Genomic DNA, 18,157 nt, shown 5'->3' with positions numbered 1-18,157 from the left:
CGCACTTACCCAGCCAGTTTTGCTCCAGCTTCCCTTGCTTTGCCTTTGGGCTTCTCCTAGGACCTGTGTTTAACACGCTTTTTTTTCTTGCAGCGTCAGTCTGCCTCAGACAGGATAACTGGCTAAAGCGGCCATTTAGCCAGTGCCCCTGCTGGATCTGCCCTGGACTAGAAAGAGGGAGATTTAGACACCCATTATTGCCCCTGTCTAGGTATAAAAGAACAAAACAAAGGAAATAAGTCAAAAGTTTGCCCCTAGATGTAGAGTGCTTGGGCAAGAAGCCTCAGGTTCTGAATTGGAAACTTACGGCCCCCAAAGGAAAGAGGATGATAAATATTATTGATGACTCCTTGTTGAAAGCAGAGGCGTAACTGGAAGCCGTAGTGTGGGCCTTTTGTTAGTCAAAGTGTGGTCTAGGGACCAGCAGAATCAGCGTCACCTGGGAGCATCTCAGGCCCCACCCCTGACCTAAAGAATCCGAATCTGCATTTTAATAAGACCTCCAGGAGATTTGTGGGCACACTGTCTAAGGTAAGTCTGCCTTGCTCTGTCCTTTCTTATGAAAGGCCTCAGGCTACCCGAAATGCACAGGAGCCAAATGCTGATCTAGTCATCACAGAGGGACGTCACTGCCACGGGACTTACATACGGGAAGGCTGAATGCCGGCTCATTTCTCCCTGTGGGCAAACTTAACCCAGGAGGCTAGATCTTCATCAGGTTACCAGGTGTACCTGGAATGTTCACTCTCCCTCCTAAATGATCCAGTCTTTCTCTGGATACATTATTGCCAGGCTGAGAAGCCTTCGGTCTCCTTCCTCATCTTCTGAAAAGCAATCTTACTTTCCTCATTTTCTCAAGCGTGGGGGACATCTCCTAGTAACTCCCAAATAATTTTGATAATCATAAGTCAGTCAGATGATCTCATTTAATCCTTAGAACAGCCCTATGCAATAGGTACTATTCTCATTTTACAAATGCAGAACCCGAGACTCAGAGATGTTAAGTAGCGTGTCCAAGGTCATACATCGAGTAGTAAGGGATCAGTTCTTGCTGGCTCCAAAGCCTGTGGTTTTAGGTCCTGCAATATACACACCACCTCTTCATCCTTTTCCTTAGGCAAGCTCCAAAGCTGCTTTACAGACGTATGACTGACTTGTTTTCCTGCTCCTTTGTGTGGTTCATAGATCATGTGTCAACCTCATCATCATTATGACTACTATCATTTTCATCATCATCAATTAACATTTGTTGAAAGCTTTTATAGTGCTGGGCGGTATAATTTTAATTCCCTACATGCAGTTGCTGCCTGTATACTCTTCCTTTTAAATAATCACATTGCTAGGAATATAGTATTTCCTTTTAAAAGTGTGACAAACTATAAGCAGGTGCTGAGGTATTTGTTTTAGTGCTGGAAGCTGGAGAAAAACTATTTGCTCAGTTATTCACCATGCACAAAATCTGAACAATTGATACCCTGCTTTCACACTTCATGCTTGATGACTTCAAAGATCAAGATCAATCCTTTCAATCAGAGGAAAAACAAATCCAAAGGAACTTAATCTGTGCTCTATTGCTCCCCAGTGTTGAATGCTTATGCTTTTATTCTATTCTGATTTCCTGTTAAATTTTAAAATGCTACGATTTATTATTGAAATTTAGAGTTTTGATACCTAACCTTCAGATCATGGATATTTGTATCAGTCAATAAATGGCAATGAAATGGAAGTCAGTCTTATATTTGAATTTTGGTTGTTACACTTACCAGCTGGGTCACTTTGGGAATGTTGCTTAACTTCACTGAGCCTCAGTTAATCTACCTATTAGAAGAGGTTAATAAACTCTTAAAAGACTTCTTATCTTTTAGAGATACCTACTGAATGAAATGATATGATGGCTGGGATTTGCTTCAAAATAATCCAAGTGTAAGGGGAAAGTGGGTGGGTATATAGTTGAAACAAGACGGGCCATGTGTTGATAGTTGTCGAAGCAGGGTGATGGGTGCCCAGAAATTATATTATTCTCTCTACTTTAGTATACGTTTGAAATTTTTTGATTAAAAGTATGAAAAAAAAAGCCCTAATGGGTCTTTGTGAATATTACAAAATATATGTGAAAGTTCTTTAGTCTGGAATAATAGCAACCAAGCACTTGCTGTGTCCCAGATGCTGTTCAGAACACTTTGCATACATTAGGTCATTGATTATCACAACAGTTGCATGAATTGGGTATTGTTATTACCCCCATTTTAGAGATGAGAAAAATGTGACACAGAGAATCTAAGCAACTGACCCAAGGTCATGCAGCTAGTAAGTACCAAAGCCAGGATTCAAACCCTAGCTGGCCACCAGAGCTCATGCCACATTGCTTCTCATCTGTTAAGCTTTTGAGTAATAGCCAATAATAACAACCATTGTTTGTGTTCCAAACACATTAGTATCATCCTAAGTGCCTCCTCTACATTATCTCTAATTTGTTCATCTTTTTCCTTTTATTCCTTTTGCACACTCTTTACAAGTATCTGTCTGAAGAGTTGGAGAAACAAAATAATCCCCTTGAAGCCAATAGTTAACAGTTAAGGAGTATTGGTACAAAACTAAATCAGGAATATGTATATTTCCCACAGGGGAAAAGATCAGTACGGCTTGAAGGGATAAGAAAAACCCTTTTGGACCTGGAGCTTCAGATCCCACAGACTCTCTTTGAGAAGCTGAATAGGTCTCTGGACCTTCTCCCCAGAGAAAGCACACATAGACATACACAAATTCCTACATTCTATTGCAAGAGGCTTTTGAGTCCCCTGAAAGCCATCTACAAAACCCTGGGCTAAGTAAGAGGATAGAGAATGTTCTGGGCAGAGGTCACAGGACTATTAGCAGCAGAAAGGTGAGGGGAGCTCCCTGCTGGATGGCCTAGTGCATGTAAGGGGACAGGGCCACCGGATGGGAGAGACAGAATGACAACCAGTCTATGGAGGGCACAGGAGAGGACACTGGGCTTACACTTTGATCCCACCCCTGGGAATTTATCTCAAGGGAAAATTCATATAATCATTATTTACAACACTGACATATCTACATAAAATAATACTAATATTAATAATATTACATATTATACACATAACATATAATAATATATAACAAAATACTATATATGTAATATAGTAATATATAATATAATAATGATATAAATAATACCATCTAACATAGTAAATAAGAAAAAAACCTGAAAACAATCTACATTTCAATAATAGGAAAATGTTAAATATTCGGGTGCTTCAAATTGTTAGAATAGTATACAGCCATTAAACATAGTAATTGTAAAGCCTTTGCATAAACAAGTGTCTAGAAAAATTGGCCAAGATTTGAAAATAGAAGAGATTACTGGTGTCCTTTGAGTAGAACGCTAAGCATTGTCTAGCAGACCAACTGGGGATAATTCAATGCTGTAGGAATGTACACCTTGGATTGTTTTTCTACAGACTAGGCTATTTTACAGTTTTTTGGGGAAGTTAAATTGTAGCAAACTGATGGTAATACAAAAGATTTTTGTCCACAGAAATACATGTGAATTTTGTCTGATAAAAATATAATTAATTTCCACTCTGCAAAAGGATGACCCAAAACATTACATTTTATTGTCCTATAAGATATTAATCAGATTTGTATGTCTTAGCAAATTCATTTCAGCATTCCTAATTGTCTATCTATCTATCTTGGTTTTTTTTTTTTGAGGAAGATTAGCCCTGAGGTAACATCTGCTGCCAATCCTCCTCTTTTTGCTGAGGAAGACTGGCCCTGAGTTAACATCCATGCCCATCTTCCTCTATACATGGGATACCTGCTACAGCACGGCTTGACAAGCTGTGCATAGGTCCACACCCGAGATCTGAACCAGCAAACCCCAGGCTGCTGAAGCAGAACGTGCAAACTTAACCACTGCGCCACGGGGCTGGCCCCTGTCTGCCTTTCTCAGTTTTTTATCCTTCAAATTCTCATTTGAGTTAGTCTTAATATCTTAATGATTCCTTTATCAATTAACTGGTTGAATAAAACCAGTTAGCACCTGTATTAGTTATCCATTGCTTCATAACAACCCCAAAACTTAATGGCTAAAACATCAAACATCTTTTTTTAAACATAGCTTTTTATTTATTTTTATTTTTTAATTTTTTTTCTGCTTTATTTCCCTAAATCCCCCCAGTACATAGTTGTATATCTTAGTTTCAGGTCCTTCTAGTTGTGGCATGTGGGACACTGCCTGAACCTGGCCTGACGAATGGTGCCATGTCCGCACCCAGGATCCAAACTGGCGAAACCCTGGGCCGCCGCAGCGGAGCGACGAACTTAACCACTCGGCCACGGGGCCGGCCCCAACAGCAAACATTTATTCTGTCACAATTTCTGTGTGTCAGGAATCAGTGAGTAGCTTAGCAGGGTGGTTCTGGGTCAGGGACTCTTATGAGGCTGCAGTCTTCTCAAGGCTCAACCGAGGAAGGATCTGTTTCTAAGCTCACTCACATGGGCCTCTTCACAGGGTTGTCTCATGACATGGCAGCAGGCTTCTCCTAGAAGTGAGCAATTTGAGAGAGAGAGAGAGAACACACCATGTGAAAGCCACAGTCTTTTTATAACCTAATATCAAATGTGACATCATCATTTCTACCATATTGTGTTCCTTATGAAGGGGCCCAACATAAAAATTATTTTGAGCTGAAGGCATTTGAGAATGAACAGATACTGGAAGAGACTTTTTTTACCCCTGAACTCCCCTTATCTGTCTAAAAGCAGAGCCTCCCAAAAGAACTGAATTGTCGTAAGTCTTCTTTCCAAGGAGTTCCTTAACCAGTGAAGATTGACCCTTATCACCAGAGCAAGACATCAGCACCAGGATAAGAGGTCACCTAAACAGACATTGTCACAAAACAATTCTCTCTCTCATCTATTCTCCTTAGGACCCATTTATCTTTCCTAAGTCATTTGTTTTCCTATAAGTGCCCTTTCTCCATCTTCTCTTTGCCTGTTAAGATAGTATATAAGCCCCAAATTCTAACTGCCCCCTTGAGTCACATTTTTCTGTGTGCTCCTGCATACATATATGAATTAAAAATTTGTCTTTTCTCCTGTTAATCTTTCTTTTGTCAGTTTAATTTGTAGGCTTGGCTTCCAATCACTAAACATTAGGAGAGTGGAGGAAAAGTTTTTCTTCCCCAACACTTAGAAACCAGTCAATAAGAGCAGCCCTGCTTAAGCGGAGGAGACTACACAAGGAGATTACATGACTAGTAGGAGGCAGGAATCATTGGGGCCATCGTAGAGGCTACACCACAACGTACTTGCACAAAAGTCATCTGTGAAGTCTTTGAAAGCTATATTATAACACAAGGAAAAGACTTTATGATATAAAGTTGCATAAAAAGAACAGACTATGCAAATGAATATATACTGTTATTTTAAATATATAAATAATATGCATGTGGATAAATACTGGCAGAGAAAGAGTAAAAAAAAAGTCCAAGAGTATAACAGCTTTATGAGGGTGAAGATTACAGTCTGGTTAGTTATTTTTCGTTCATTCATATTTTTTTCTTTAATATCTCAAATATTATCTTGGTTTTTTTTCAAAGAAAAAAGAAACAGAGGGCTTGCCCTCATTGGGATAGAAAATATGAAGTCCTAAATTAATCAAATAGGAGTGCATCAGGATGAAAGACTTTTTAAAGTGGGAAAAAGAGAAACTGGATATTTCAGGAAAGCAATCAAAGGATAGTCACTTGCGGGCCGGCCCAGTGGCCGAGTAGTTAAGTTCATGTACTCCGCATCGGCAGCCCAGGGTTTCATTGGTTCAGATCCAAGGCGTGGACATGTCACCACTCATCAGGCCATGCTGAGGCAGCGTCCCACATAGCACAACCAGAAGGACCTACAAGTAGAATATACAACTACGTACTGGGGGGCTTTGGGGAGAAGAAGAAGAAGAAAGAAAAGAAGATTGGCAACAGATAGCTCAGGTGCCAATCTTTAAAAAAAAGGGTAGTCACTTGAGATTTGAATATGAAAAAATGAAGAGAGAAAGTTCGCTGTGTTGTAGGAAGCTTTCTTCTTAACATACTTGCTTGTATCAGAACTATAGGCAGACTGGAATAATCAAGAGGCAGGAGATTCCCTGGGGAGCTGCCTGAATCTTAGAGCGCCATGCTATCAGCCCCAGCACCCCTGTGAGGGCCTCTGACACATTCTCCCACCAAAGCTGCCAAAGAAATCCAAGCAGGGAGATGGAAATCGTGATGGCCCAACTGTGAAAGCAGTGAGTCCTTTGAAATCTGTTGATTTGCACACTGCTGAGTTCAGTGGCTTTAAGACACATAGCCACCACTGTTGCTTCAAAGTTAGTTTTGAATAAAGGAATTTGCTTCCGTTTCAGTTGCATTTTCTCTGAATTAACAAACTGAGGCAAATTTGGAGCCAGATTGACTGAACACTCTAAACTCCTTTTGAATAAGTGACATGTCTGGTCTGCTCCATAGCCAATACATCAGCAATGAATGGAATGCTAGTTCATGGTTAGCAACTCGCTCTCTAGGAAGGGGAGAGAAAAAAGCCCTGATTTGTAGCATTTGCAGGGATGACTACTCCTACCATGGCCAATGCTGCAATGTCACTGAGTGTAGAATTGGGAAGAGATGTTCAGTTACTGCACACCAGTGTATAGGATTCCCACCCTACAAATACAGTAGATGACCCTCAAGAACAAAGATAATAGTGAAATGTAGCAAAATAAGGAACTGATAAGTTTTGATCATTTTTTTGCCTTTATTCTTAATACAATTTAATCATAAGTTTACATAGTTTAATTTTTAATAATGGCATTGTTTTAACGACTGGCTCACAAAATTCCTGAAAAGTAAACAGTTGGCTCTCTTGAGAAGGTATGAAATGGTTCCAGTATAACACTAAAGGCCAAAAGTTTGCTCGCTATTAGTTAAATGATAGTAAAAAGTAAGTGGTTATTACCAGCAAATTATTGGCCTAAAAATTAGGAATTTGCAGAAGACAGTTTTACCACTAGATGTCATTTCATTCAGAATTAGCTTCCTAGGTATCGTAAAAACAAAAGGATGAGTTGATCTGAGACTCTAGAGGGATTGTGAGTGGAGACATGGATGACTCTAGAAAGAGGTAATTTCTGCTCAACTCTAATCCAATCAAATGACTCTAAAATGCAACCTATCAAGAGATTTGAACAGACAGTTCATAGAAAGAACCAGAACGGCTCTTCATCATATGAAAAAAGACTCATTTTTCAAGAGAATGAGAAGACACACCATAGACCAGGAGAAAATATTTGCAAAAGACTTATCTGATATAGGATTGTTATCAACAATATACAAAGAACTGTTAAACTCAACAATAAGAAAACAAACAACTTGATTAAAAAATGAGCAAAAGAAAAACCTGAAACCAAAAGGCTTCTAGAAGAAAAAATAAGCAGTACTCTCTTTGACATCAATATTAAAAGGATCTTTTTGGACACCACGTCTTCTCAGACAAGGGAAACAATAGAAAGAATAAACAAATGGGACTTCATTAGACTAAAGAGCTTCTTCAAGGCAAGAGAAAACAGGATTGAAACAAAAAAAATAACCCGCCAATTGGGAAAAAATATTTGCAAGTCATATATCTGACAAAGGGTTAATCTCCATAATATATAAAGAACTCACACAACTCAACAACAAAAAATCAAACCCACCCAATCAAAAAATGGGCAGGGACATGAACAGACATTTCTCCAAAGAAGACATATGGATGTTCAATAGGCACATGAAAAGATGTTCATCATCACTGATCATCAGGGAAATGCAAATCAAAACTACACTAAGATATCACCTTACACCATTAGAATGGCAAAAATAACCAAAACAAAAAGTAACAAATGTTGGAGAGGTTGTGGAGAAAAAGGAACCGTCATACACTGCTGGTGGGAATGCAAACTGGTGCAGCCACTATGGAAAACAGTATGGAGATTTCTCAAAAAATTGAAAATAGAAATACCATATGACCCATGCATCCCACTACTGGGTATCTTTCCAAAGAACTTGAAATCACCAATTCCAAAAGTCCCATGCACCCCTATGTTCATTGCAGCATTATTTACAATAGCCAAGATGTGGAAGCAACCTAAGTGCCCATCAACTGATGATTGGATAAAGAAGATATGGTATAGATATACAATGGAATACTACTCAGCCATAAAAAAGGATAAAATCATCCCATTCACAACGACATGGATGGACCTTGAGGGTATTATGTTAAGTGAAATAAGCCAGATAGAGAAAGACAATCTGTATGACTCCACTCATATGTGGAAGTTAAACATGTAGACAACGAGAACAGATTAGTGGCTACCTGGGGAAAGAGGGGTGGGGGTGGGTACAAAGGGTGAAGTGGTGTACCTACAACATGACTGACAAACAATAATGTACAACTGAAATTTCACAAGGTTGTAAACTATCATAATCCCAATAAAAAGTTAAAAAAAAATGAGCAAAAGACCTGACAGACACCTCACCAAAGAAGATATACAGATGACAAATAAACATATGAAAAGATGCTCAACATCATATGTCATCAGGGAATTGGAAATTATACCACTACACATCTATTAGAATGGCCAAAGTCCAGAACACTGAGAACAAACACCAAATGCTGATGAGGATGTGCAGCAATACTAATTCTCACTTATTGTGGCAGGAATGCAAAAATTTTCAGCCATTTTTTGGAAGATAGTTTGGCAGTTTCTTACCAAACTAAAGATACTCTTATCATACAATCTAGCAATTGCTCTCCTTGGTATTTACCAAAATGAGTTGAAAACTTATGTCTATAAAAAAATCTGCACACAGATGTTTATAGCAGCTTTATCTCTAATTGCCAAAACTTGGAAGCAACGAAGATGTCCTTCAGATGGTGAGTGGATAAATAAACTATGATACATCCAGACAATGGAATATTATTCAGCGCTAAAAGAAACGAGCTATCAAGACATGGAGGAACCTTAAATACATATCACTCAGTGAAAGAAGCCAGTCTGAAAAGGCTACATATTGTATGATTACAACTCTATGACATTCTGGAAAAGGCAAAACTATGGAGAGAGTGGAAAGATCAGTGGTTGTCAGGGACTCGGGGTCAGGAGGGATGAACTGGCAGAGCGCAGGGAACTTTTAGGGCAGTGAAACTACTCTGTATGATACTATAATGGTAGATAACATGTCATTGCAACCTTGTCCAAACCCAAAAAATGTACAACACCAAGAGTGAGTTCTAGGGACTGGCCCGGTGGCGCAGCGGTTAAGCTCACACGTTCTGCTTCTCGGTGGCCCAGGGTTCGCCAGTTCGGATCCCGGGTGTGGACATGGCACCGCTTGGCAAGGCATGCTGTGGTAGGTGTCCCACATATAAAGTAGAGGAAGATGGGCACGGATGTTAGCTCAGGGCCAGTCTTCCTCAGCAAAAAGAGGAGGATTGGCAGCAGTTAGCTCAGGGCTAATCTTCCTCAAAAAAAAAAAAAAAAGAGTGAATTCTAATGTAAACTATGGATTTTGGGTGATAATGATGTGTCATTGTATGTTCATCAACTGTAACAAATGTATCACTCTGGTACTGGATTTTTTTTTATTGCTTTTTCTCCCCTCATCCCCCCCAGTACATAGTTGTATATTTTAGTTGTGGGTCCTTCTAGTTGTGGCATGTGGGACGCTGCCTCAGCGTGGCCTGACGAGTGGTGCCATGTCTGCGCCCAGGATCCGAACTGGCGAAACCCTGGACCTCCAAAGCGGAGCACGCAAACTTAACGACTCAGCCACGGGGCTGGCCCTGGTGCCGGATTTTTGATAGTGGAGGAGGCTGTCCATGTATGGGGGCAGGCGGTATACGGGAACTCTCTGTATCTTCTGCTCAGTTTTGCTGTCAACCTAAAACTGTTCTAAAAAATGTCTATTAAAAAAAAAAACACTCATCCTGATTTATAATAATAGACATACAAATGAGAATCACTGAAATATTATCTTCCACCATCTGATTAGCTAAAAATGGAGAGTTCGATAACATACTGTTGGTGAGACTGTGGGAAAACAGACAGTTGCCTACTCCACTGATAAGCTTGTCAATTTCTATAACCCCAGCGGAGGACAGTTTGGCAATATCTCTCAAAATTACAAGTGTGCACACCCTTTGACACAATGATTTCATTTTGGGGAACTTATTCTAAGGATGTGCTCCCCCATGTGTGAAATGATGCATGTACAAAGGTATTCATTGCAATGATTTTTGTGGTAGCAAAAGATGGAAAACAGATAAATAAATTATAGTTCAAACAAAACTGCCCTGAGAATGAGGAAGTTCTTTGTGTACTAAAATGGAAAGATCTCCTAGATGTGTTAATAAAAAGTAAGATACAGAACTGCATGTTTATCTGTTCTCTTTAAGTTTAAAAAAGAAAGACAAGAAGGAGAATATATTCACATTCCTATGTATTAACTAAATAAATTATATTTCAGGAAAGATATAAAGAAACTAATGTTAGTAGTTACCTATTGAGAGAGTATGAGAACTGAACAGATGAGGAACAGAAAGGAGACTTTTCTCTGTATCCTTAAAAATATTTTTAAACTATGTGAATGTATTACATATTCAATAAATATATAAGCATGCACCCACGACAAAACAAGATACAGCCAATGCGCAAGCTGTAAATATATATGCCACTCCTAGTTAAATGGAAAACATCCCAAATATCACTTTGCTTTTCTTTGAATTTTAGAGTTGGAATTTTAAATGATTTTAATAGAGATATGTATGTATGCATATGCACACATGTGCACACATACATTCATACATATTGTAGGTAGTATTGAGAAACAAAAAAAGCATCCTCTGACGTCAGGACCCAGCCTGGAGTTGCTATGAGCTGGTCTGGCACTCACAGCTAGGTCTTGATGTTCTCCTGTTGAACATGAACTATTTCATGTGTAGGGCAGGAAGACAGATCCTCTACCCTCTAGATCTTTCTGGGTGGGCTATGAGTTAAATTGACATGAGATAGAATAACAGGAGAAAATCAAACAGAGCTTTATAACATGTATACATGGGAGAAACTCAGGAAAACTGAGCAACTCAACAAAATGGCCGAGCTGCCAGCTTAAATATTATCTTCAGGTCTGGCCCAGTGGCCGAGCGATTAAGTTCACACTGCACTTTGGCAGCAGCCCAGGGTTTTGCTCGTTCAGATCCTGGGCGCTGACATGGCACCGCTCATTGAGCCATGCTGAGGCAACATCCCGCATAGCACAACCAGAAGGACCTACAACTAGAATATACAACTATGTACTGGGGGGCTTTGGGGAAAAGAAGAAGAAAAAGAAGAAGATGGGCAACAGATGTCAGCTCAGGTGCCAATCTTTAAAAAAAAAAAGATAAATATTATCTTCAGCTAAAGGCAAAGGAGGATGTTGGGGGTAGAGTTTTGGGATTTCGGAAGGGAGGAAGACAATTTACATGGAGATGCAAATGCAAATGTTTGTTAAGTTTTGCTGAGCCAAAAATGGGCTTGTTGGTGCCTTTCTATCACACCTATTTTACATTATATGATAGCTATCTTATGGTATTAGCTCCTTCCTGGAACAGGCCTTCTATGTTAAATTCTTTCAGGCAGTTTAGGGAAAGGTCAAATGTTCTTCCTAAATCTTCTGAGGTTTTACTGTCTTCAGCTCAATATAATCTGCATACCAGAGTGATGCATCTTGGGGCAGCCTGCCCTGAACCCTATCACATGTAACATCAATAGCAGACAAAGCCTCTCTGTGACCATGATAGATCAAGACAAAAACAAGACCACTCCATAATCACATGTGAACATAGACAAAACATGAACTTTGTCCAAGCCACGAAGTACCACAAATCCTCCTATCCTGGCTAATGAGACAGATACTGCTCTACCAATTACAGATTTAGCCTGGCTCTAGCCTGCCCTTCCTATGGATGAGATTTACTGAGATATTCAGTGACAGAATTGTCTCCACTTTCTAACAGCACCCAATCCAGAATGAACGCCCTCTTCTTTGTACCCTCCCCAAAATCACCCAACAAAAGCTCAAGACTGAAAGTAGCCCTTTCTAACACCCTCTTAACTGAGATGCCCTGCACTTCCCATGGTATATGTGCTCTCCTACTGCAATGAATTATAAACCAAACTTGTTCAACTACAGGAGTGCTTCTGGTGGTCTTTGGCCAAAGGGCATTGACAATATATACGAAACAAAGGTTGGATAATTTCCAGTTTAGCCTGACATTTGGACATTGGACTCTGCTATAGGCAAACCTGGATTCACACCTGTCCTAGCTTAGTCAGCCTACGACCACCAGGAACAAGCATACAGACAACAAAGTCAGGTTAATTGACTCCTTGTTATGAGGGAGACTGCACATTAAAGGAGCTGTGGGGCATCTCACCAAACAAAGGAAAATATAGAGTTACTATAGGATTTGGGGAAAGGGCAGAGTTTTAGGTGTAATTGAGGGGAGCAGTGTTTTGATTAGGTTCAAAGTGAAACAGGGCTATTTTCAAATGGGTTAATGTCAGACTTAGACTGATAATGAACCAAGGGTCCTGTTTCCTTGGATATTACAAAGTTAAGGTGGATATCTGAAATGTTGCGTCCAGAACTTATCTGAAACTCTCACCTAGGTTGGAAATCAAGGCAGCCTCTCTGTATCAAAGTGACTTAGAACCTCTAGGTAAAGTAGGGTGTTTCCTTTTTCCTGATGTAATTTCAAACAGCAAAGCTTGTGATACTCTATGATTTTAGAAAACATGGTTTTTCAGTGAGTAAGAAAGCAGTAGTCACTCAAAGAAAGGGATCATTATGACACTTTATAGCTACAGTGTGTCCTTGGGAGAAACAATAGTTCTTGCCAACTTTGCAGCAAGCTTTTTTTTTTTAAGAAGTTGTTTCTTTCTCTTTTTTTAAGGTATGCTTTTTGGTGAGGAAGATTGGCCCTGAGTTAACATCTGTTGCCAAGCATCCTCTTTTTTTTTTCCTCCCCAAAGCCCAAGTACCTAATTGTATATCCTAGTTGTAAGTCATTCTAGTTCTTCTACGTGGGATGCTGCCACAGCACAACTTGATGGGCAGTGTGTAGGTCTGCACCCAGGATTGGAACCAGCGAACTTCAGGCTGCCAAAGTGCAGCATGCCAAATTAACCACTGGACCATGAGGCTGGCCCCTGCAGCTAGCTTTATCTGTGTCTGCCCCCTCAGCCCCCACCCCCTTGCCAGGTTGACGAATGGCAGGACAGACTTTTACTTTCTCCAATTCTATCTATGCCTCTTAGTATGTGTTTTCACACAAGTAGCTTGACCTCTTACACTTCAGTTACCTCAACTGTAAGCTGGGGATACTAATAATGCCTACTATATAGGGCTATTATGAGAATCAAATAATATTTGTAAAGAGTCTAACATAGTACATGGATATACTGCAAGCTCAATAAATGGTCTATCTCCATGGTAATAGACTTCCAAGATCAGATGAGTTGTTTCTTCTGGTCTAGTATATAAAAACAAATCCTGCCTTATGAAAGTCTGTTAGACTTCATCCTGTTGTATGATACTCCATTTATAAAGTGCCTACACTGTTGGGAAAATAAAGATGCTCCATGTTAGGAAAATAAAGAGGAAAAAACTAGTTACCAGCCTTAGGAAGCTTACTGTTAAAGAGATGCACTATTCACTTTGTGGGGGCCAACTGGGAGGGAAACTTTATTACACAAGGAGGAGTCCAGCCCTTTGCTAGAGCTGGCAATGCATCCTGAAAGGTGAAGAGTTTAAAACTCAGGGAGGGGCCGGCCCGGGGCGGAGTGGTTAAGTTCACGCACTCAGCTTTGCCGGCCCAGGGTTTCTCCGGTTCCGATCCTGAGCGCGGATATGGCATCACTGGTCAGGCCATGTTAAGGCAGTGTCCCACATGCCACAACTAAAAAGAAATATACAATTATATACTAAGGGAATTTGGGGAGAAAAAGCAGAAAAAAAGAAAAGATTGGCAATAGTTGTTAGCTCAGGTGCCAATCTTTAAAAAATAAATAAAACTCAGGGAAATGATGGGATCAGGATTCTTTCTTTTTTTTCTTCCAGTTTTACTGAGATATAACTGACATATAACATTGTATTCATTTTAGGTATACAATATGAACAGTATTCTGATTAACAATATTTTAGCACACCCTCCAGGTCCTATGGAGCTATTAGAATTTCCATGATGTTCTCTTCTAATAATGTGTTGTTGAAGGAAGGATGGAAGGGAAGAAAGGAGGGAGTGAGGGAGGGAGACGGGGAGGGAGAAAAGAAGGAAGAAAGGAAAGAAAAGAGGAGGGAGGGAGGGAAGGAGGAGGAAGGGAGACTATAAAGACAAGCCCAGAGATAGGCTATTTTCTTTTGATGTGCTAGAGGACACAGTACTTCTGAGCTGTGAGGACTCATCAACATGTATTTGATCCTACCTGTAGCATTTCTGAACCATTTTGTCTCGAGCATCCTCTAAGACTTTCGATCTTTCTCTTTCTGTCCTGAACTGTATACAATTAAATCTGGATGGCTAGCAATCTAATCCTTTAATCCTAGCTGCATTCAAATATAGCCAGTGGAGCCAGCCCTGACGGCCTGATGGTTAAAGTTCGGTATGCTGTGCTTCCGCGGCCCAGGTTTGGTTCCCAGGGGTGGAACCGTACCACTCGTCTGGCAGTAGCCATGCTGCAGTGGCGGCTCACACAGAAGAACTAGAAGGACTTCCAGCTAGAATGTACAACTATGTACTGGGGCTTTGGGGAGGAAAAAAATAGATATAGTCAGTGAAGAGTATGAAATGCATCGTGATCATTTAGGTGTGAGTTTCAGTCTCAATATACATCCTTGAAGAAAAATCATCAAGAAAAAATCTTATTTCAGCCTTAAAAACGCTTATATCCTTTGACTTAGTAAAAATCCATCTGAAGGAAAGAATCCCAAATATGGGGAAGGTTTTATGACAAAATATTTACCAAAGTATTATTTATAATCGTGGAAAATTGGTAACAACCTAAAGATGCAACAATAGAAGATCTATTAATTATGGTTCTTCAACTGGACGGGCTATTATGCAGCCTTTTAAAAAAATATTTCTGAATAATTTATAAGCCCCTAGAAAAAGACTTATATAACATTGTTAGTACAAATGCAGGACATAAAATTGGCTATACAGTGTAGTCACAACAGCAATAACAAAAAGTCTAGACTTAAAAAAAGGATGAGAAGGAAATAGGTAAAAGTGTCAACAGGGGTTGTCTTTGGTTGTGGGAATATGAGAGGATTAGGATTATTGTCCCTCATTCTTTCCACATTTTGTATTTTTCCAACTTTTTTGCAATGAGCACACTGTATATTTTCCTCTTGATGTTTCTTCATCTGTTCTTATTATCCTTATGTAACTCTTAGAGCCGTGGGCAATAGCACCCTCAAGGAGCTGTGCTATGAAAGAATGGGTATAATACTAAAGAAACAGAGACCAGAACTCACCATCCTAAAACCTCAGGTAGGTTGCAACCAAAGCTAACTAATGTCAGATATTGTTTTTCAAGTGAAATTTTAATTTCCTTAGAATTTTTACAAGTTACCCTCTGGGAGTTGGAAGGGAAGTCCCTAGACAATAACTATGTAGCAGGCTTAGAAAACAGCACATCTAGATTGGAGGCGTACGAGGCCAGAGGGCTTCAGAGGGAGCATCTCCAGGAAAACATGGAGATCATGAATTGTCTGAAATGTTTGACTTTATAAGAGCCTGTAATAAGAAGCTGTTGGAGTATATGGGAAGAATTACAGTAGATATGAGAAAATTGAGCAAATTGAAAAATGAAGCAATTACTACATCTGAAAAAAACCCAAAAAATATCTATAAGAAAGGAAACATAATTTATATACAATACATGCCTCAGTAGTAAATTACACATAGTCATATTGAATTAACTAAACATGTTTATATAATTATATTGGGAGAATGGGAGGACTGGAAGAAGAGAATAGTTGAAGAATGCTAAGACTTTTTCTGCCATAATTATGAAATAATAATGAGTAAAACAGATGAATCAAGAAATAACAGTTTAGGACTATGGACTAAAGGACCAGAAGGCCAATTCAAAGAGCTGAAAAAAGCTGCCTCTGAGGAGCAGGATTGAGGGGCAAAGAGGGCTGAGATAGGGATGAGGACATTATAATCCTTTTAGAATTGCCTTATTTGACTTTTTAACCTCATGCAGCCACTTTAAAAAAGGTTTTACTTTGATTTTTTTAAAAAATTAACCACAAAACCTCTACGAGATAATACCTCATTCCCATTACGTGGCTACTATAAAATAAACAAAACCAAAAACAGAAAATAACAAACGTTGACAAAGATGTGGAGAAATTGGAACTCTTATGTACTGTTAGTAGGAATGCAAAATGGTGCAGACTCTATGGAAAACAGTATGGTGGTTCCTCAAAAAAGTTAAAAATAGAATTACCATATGATCCAGCAATTCCACTTCTGGGTATATACTCCAAAGAATTGAAAGCAGAGTCCCAAATATACCCATGTTCACAGCAGCATGATTCACAACAGCCATATGGTGCAAGCAACCCAAGTATCCATCAGTAGATAAATGGATAAACAAAATGTGGCATATACATACCATGGAATATTATTCAGCCTTAAAAAGGAAAGAAATTCTGACACATGCTACAACATGGATGAATCTTGAGGACAGTAGTGAAAAAAGACAAACTGTATAATTCCACTTATATGAGGTATCTAGAGTAATCAAATTCATAGAGGCAGAAAGTATAAGGGTGGTTGCCAGGGGCTGAGGGGCAAAGGGAATGGGGAATTGTTTAATGGGTATAGAGTTTCAGTTTCGCAAGATGAAAAGAGTTCTGAATGTGAATGTACTTAATGCCACTGAACTGTACACTTAGAAAGAGTTAAGAGGGTACATTTCATGTTATCTGTATTTTTCCTCAATTAAAAAAATTTTTTAATTAACCAAAGTAGTTGGGATTCAAACTGTGTATGATTATAACACATGTCCTGCTATTGTACTCTCTTGTGGAGTGTAATCATCCTTGACTGAGCTCTGCAATGCACCTGCACATCTTAAGATATCAGGAAATGGTAAAATTACACAGTCCAAGAGAATGTAATATATTTTTCCTTTTAAGACGAAGTGATGAATACGGCTTACAACATCTGGTTCTGGTCTCCCTTAAGTATGAATTGGAACGGGACGAATCCCTAGAAAGTGGCTTGGCATCATGCTAAAATCAATGCCAAATTAATTGATGTATACATCCAGCACTCACTGAACAAATGTTAATTGAGCACTGACTACGTGCCAGGCACTGTGCTGGACACTGAAACGACCTTTTAATTCAAGAGCCAACCTCAGGAAGAGAAATAGATTGAGTCAGGAAGAGCAAGGTTTGTGTACCTACCGGGTACCAAACACTATGCCAGCTTTACATACATTATCTCCACTAAGCTGCACACCATTGTGGGTTTTTTCATTAGCTGTCAAACAGTAAGCCAATTACTTTATGAAGTAAGCATCCTGAATGTCTATGATATTTTTCCAGTCAACATAGAATGGATTTATCTATTGCTGAAGAATGTATATCTAAGTATGCCCTATCTCTCAAACTACATTTAATACCTTTCTAGTTGACACTTTCTGCTTCAATAACTTTTCTTTGCAATACCCGCCCCCAGCTCCTCCTGAATTCCCATAACCCATTGTTTACACATTTTTTTAATCACACTTTTCTGCTTTATACTAGTTTTCTAAGTCTCCTTTTCATATTCCCACTGGATTGCAGAGGTCAAGGGTTCATGTATTCACTGCAAGTGTCTAATCTCACATAGAATGACTAACTGTTCCTGTTTGTCCCAGGAAGGAAGGACTTCTCGGATTGTGATTCAGTTTTAAAACTGAGAGAGTACTCAGCAAACTCAGCTGTAGCAGCATTAAGTCCCATGTCCTGGGAACCGCCCTAGTCCTGAAGTTAGTCATCCCCACTCTCAGCCTTCTCTTCTC

The sequence above is a fragment of the Equus przewalskii genome, chromosome 6, assembly GCF_037783145.1.
Source record: "Equus przewalskii isolate Varuska chromosome 6, EquPr2, whole genome shotgun sequence".
Classification (NCBI taxonomy): Eukaryota; Metazoa; Chordata; class Mammalia; order Perissodactyla; family Equidae; genus Equus; species Equus przewalskii.
This window is presented reverse-complemented; position numbering follows the sequence as displayed.